At 45.5% G+C, this 4,577-nt stretch overlaps 1 protein-coding gene and 1 non-coding gene across 5 annotated transcripts in view; both read right to left on the bottom strand.

Annotated features, from left to right (window-relative positions):
• Positions 1-4,577, bottom strand: part of Rps6kc1 (ribosomal protein S6 kinase C1) — a 142,989-nt gene that overhangs the window by 133,050 nt on the left and 5,362 nt on the right. The window lies entirely within an intron of this gene.
• On the bottom strand, positions 2,299-2,432 carry LOC113456265. Its single transcript, XR_003377110.1, has one exon. It is a non-coding gene; the product is annotated as a small nucleolar RNA SNORA70 (small nucleolar RNA).

The following is a 4,577-nucleotide window of genomic DNA, read 5'->3' on the forward strand; positions in this document are numbered from 1 at the left end:
GAGCAGGAAGGAGCTCTGAACTAAAAACAAAGGGATTGAACAATGGCTCCAGTCCTGGCCATAAACTGGTTAAAGTTGGGGATAGGGTGAGGCTGAGTTTTCTGCCAAAACTAAACCAAACAAAGGACCATCTAAGATTATCCTAAGTCCACCAAGACACTTACCAGTGTCTACGAGGACAGAAACGGGAAGTGTAACTCCCTATCCATTGCCTGTCAGCTTGAACAACTCCTCTAGACTTCTAGGGACCTTAACCTAAGCAACTAGGATGTGTGGCTTTGATGCAGAAAGAACTTCGAAACTAATCAGTTTATGAGTAGAGCTGGAGTTTAATAGGCATATTTTATTATAGACTCTAAAAGAAAGAGAAATCTTCAGAAGGAGAGACCGGCACACCCAGGAGCACCACGTGGGCTTCTCAGAGAGTCACAGAAAGTAAAGGTGTGGCCTCTCGAGGAGACCACAGTTCCTTGTTTTCACTACAGTCACCCAGGGATTTTGACAGGACCTGAAGTCGCTATCTTTACAGGGCTGCCAAGACACCAAAGGAACTTGCTTGGTAAAACAGCTGCTAAGTAAAGACCTAGCTCACAGGGACACAAAAGGGTGGGTTATCTCTACCGTAAACTGTGATAACATTTGAGATTCTTGAGCAAAGTTTAGGTCAAGGAATGAGGCTCTGCCAGGGTTATACACACCCAAGCCTTAAGCCTGGACCGCTGTTATGCGGAACTTAACCTCTGTCAACTGTCCCAGAATTCTGGCTTCTTAGCTTGCCAGAGAGTTCAGTCAGACTCGTGTAAGACAGTCTTTCGCCTTCCTGCTTCGTCCAGGCTTATCCTGACACAATGGCCATACTCTACAGTGTGGCCAACCTCAGGTCATAATGCTCAATAGAGCATACCACCAGTCAGAGTGCTAACCCTATTTTACCTACCTCTTTTTTTTTTTTTTTTTGGTTTTTTCGAGACCAGGCTGGCCTCGAACTCCCAGAGATCCGCCTGCCTCTGCCTCCCGAGTGATGGGATTAAAGGCGTGCGCCACCACCACCCGGCTTACCTACTTCTTAATAAATACTATATAACATTCCTTAAAAGTCAAGTCACGAGTACTTTTAGGGTGGCTGGATGCTTGGCTTGGGTGTGAAGTGTCTCCATAAACTCCTATGTTTGAGCACTGGGCCCCTAGGTGGTGCTGTGATTTCGGAAGGCTGTGGAACCCGAAGCAAGCTAGCTGAAGCAGAGCAGCAGGGTCAGGCCTTCAAGATAATGCTTGCACCTGCTTCTAGGCAAGTTGGTTCCTGTCTACAGAGTTGCAAAGGAACTCTACCTCATTCCTACAGCACCCCAGAGCAGGCTTGCCACACTTCCCTGCCAGTGAGCACGGCTTCCCTGCCAGTGAGCACAGTTTCCTTGCCACAGTGAGCACAGTTTCCTTGCCACAGTGAGCCACGGCTTCCCTGCCAGTGAGCACAGTTTCCCTGCCACAGTGAGCCACGGCTTCCCTGCCACAGTGAGCACAGTTTCCTTGCCACAGTGAGCCAGGCAAGCTTTCTTCCCCTAGGCTGTTCCTGTCAGCTGTTTTGTCAGGACGATGAGAAAACTAGCTAACACAGCCTGTGTGAGTGAGGAGCGGAGATGAGGTAAAGCCTCAACACCATGTGTACACACTACAAATATGTACGTACATGTGCACACACACTGTTTCAACTAATTATCATCCTAACATTTAAAATGACCTCTCATATATATAAAGGAGTTCCCTTTTCTTGATTAAGCAGCTACTATAAAGTAAAACTATAAAAATTATTCAACTCTCACTACTGTATTTCCTAAGCCATCAGAAACCAGTCACAGAAGGATGTTCAGCATCAGTCTTAAGATCTAACTCTGCTGTGCACACACACGCGCGCGTGTGTGTGTGTGTGTGTGTGTGTGTGTGTGTGTGTGTGTAAGACTAAAGGAGAGGCAACAACACAGTGTAAGATCTCCTGAGCACAGGGCCCATCCCCTGTCCTGGGTGTGTATGATCCCACAGCAGTCTGAGCCAAGAAAATCTGTAGCCCTGAGCTCTCCAAGGCAGCAGAACTGGACTGGGTATTACCCCATTTCTTTGAGGTCGAGGTCATCCAGCAGCCAGGAAATGAGACCATGGCCCTGTTAGACCTCAGTCATGTGGCCTCGGCTCTGCAGCTTGATACAGGTAGACACAATGACTTGGCCAATGCAAACCCTGGGACTTTCCAAAGGCAACCTTCACATAAAGCCTAAAGCCTAGACCAGGAAGACCACGTGAAGGGACTGATTCCAAGGACCCTTTGACAACTCAGACGAGCAAGAGGATACAGACACTGCTAAGGTCACCATTGTCTGCAGACACTGCACAGCAGGCTCCACAGGAAAGGGGCCCAGAGAGCTGACTTGGCTGGGCACTGAGCAACCCACTGTACCCAAGTCCTGTCACGGCTCCTGCACCATTAGGACTCAGCTAAGAAGCTAAAGGAACAAAGTGCTTGTTAAATGTAACATGAAATGCAAAGTAAAGATAATAAAACATGACAGAGAGGGCCATGTCCTTTTCAACTTTTCACAGACATAAATCTTGAACAGTGGTGCAGGGATGGCAGGCTACACAAAAGGAATGTTGTGTGACTGAGCGTGACTCCCTGCGGTGACCCAGTACACCAAATGGCACGTTCATCATCAATATAACACATGCAACCTTGGCCTTCAGACATTAACTTGCAGGAAACCCATAATTTCATATAGATATATTGCCATCTTTAAACTGCACCTCGCACACACAAAACCGTGACTCTGGCAGGATGATTAAGCACTTCAAAGCATTCGGCTCATATATATAATTGTCTTCTTACCAAATTCAACCTCCAGTTTGCCGTAGCACCTGCATCTCAGCTCCTCGATCCCTAGCACCCTGCAGACATGCAGGTGGCACAGGCTGGCAAGGAGATGTGGGCCAGCTATCACCTGCCAATCCAGTAGTCTGGCCCCCAGAGGCAGCAGCTGCACATAACATTACCAGACACTTACATTGTCTAGTTCTCTGACCAGTGAGCTTATGTGTGATAAGACAGACACATCAAGGGGACAAATTCCAGGCTTCCCACTTTCTGGTGAGTTTTCAGGAAAGGTTCAAAGCACTATGGACTGGATGTCTCTGTCCCCCTAAAACTCCTATGCTGATACTTTAATCCTCGGATCACAACATCTAGATAGAAGGCCTCTGGGAAGTAATTAGGAACTAGCATCCTCACAAAAAGAATATAAATGATCCTCGGTCATGAATCTAAGAAGAAGGCAGCCATCTCAAACTAAGACACTGAACCGCTGCAACTTGACCATGGGCTATCCAGCATCCAAAATTATGATTTAAATGTTGCTTAAGCCACACAGCCAATAGTGTCTTGATACAAAACCCGGTGAATACAAATTGACTAAGACAGGAATTGGAGGGTCGTGAGATTGCTCAGTAGATAAAGGCGTTGCCAAACTTGACAACCTAAGTTCAAATCCTGAGACTCACATGGTAGAAGGAGAGAACCAACTCCTGCAAGTTGCCCTCTGACCTCCATGCTAACACACACAATAAATAAGTGTAACCAAAGACAGGAATAGCGGTCTTCTACACTATTAAAAATAATTCCAACTCTCGAGAGCCTAGCAATAACACACAAACGGTAAATACTCAGATGTTCACCCAGGTTGTTTCTCTCCTATCAGACTTTACCAGTTCCAGCACCAACTACAGCAAACTAGTTCCCAGTCAAGGTTCAAAGAAAATAAAAATTCAGGGGCTGGGGAGATGGCTCAGAGGTTAAGAGCACTGGCTACTCTTTCAGGGGACCCAAGTTCAATTCTCAGCACCCACATGGCCGCTCACAACTGTCTGCAACCCCAGTTCCAGGGAGTCCAACCCCCCTCACACAAACATAAATGCAAGCAAAACACCAATGTACATGAAAGAAAAGAAAACTTCTGAACGTTAAGAAAATTTTTAGCTTAAAACAAACCTGAGTATCTGAGATGTCAATAAACAAATTTCTAAAGATCCACTTACTAAAATGTTGACATATAAGAGTTTTAGACCAAATAGTATTAATAGTGAAAAGGGAAGGGTAGAATAAAACCAGACCCTGAACTGAACAGAAGAATTTGAGAGCCATAGTTTTCAAACATTTAAATGTTCGTCATTGACAACACACAGGAAGGTCTATGTGGGACACGCCAACAGCTAAGGAAATATTCTATATGGGCTTCAGCAGCAGCCTGCAGTGCTTATCACCAGCCTAACTGCATTCAAATGCAAACTCCATCTCTGTTTACTAGGGACACTGAACAAGTAACTTCTCTAAGCCTCAACTCCCCCATCAGAAATGTGAAGAAAACAGAGGTACTCACTTGCTGGGCACTTTTTATTTGTTTGTTTATATCAAATGCCTAATTCACAGTAAGCATCATCCAAGTATCTACTGTCATCATTCAATAAACATTAGCCACATGAAATGAGAATAGACGTAGGCTCAGCTTGAAATTCCAGATTATGTCTGAGATTGAAAA

This window comes from Microtus ochrogaster, chromosome 6, assembly GCF_000317375.1.
Source record: "Microtus ochrogaster isolate Prairie Vole_2 chromosome 6, MicOch1.0, whole genome shotgun sequence".
NCBI lineage: Eukaryota > Metazoa > Chordata > Mammalia > Rodentia > Cricetidae > Microtus > Microtus ochrogaster.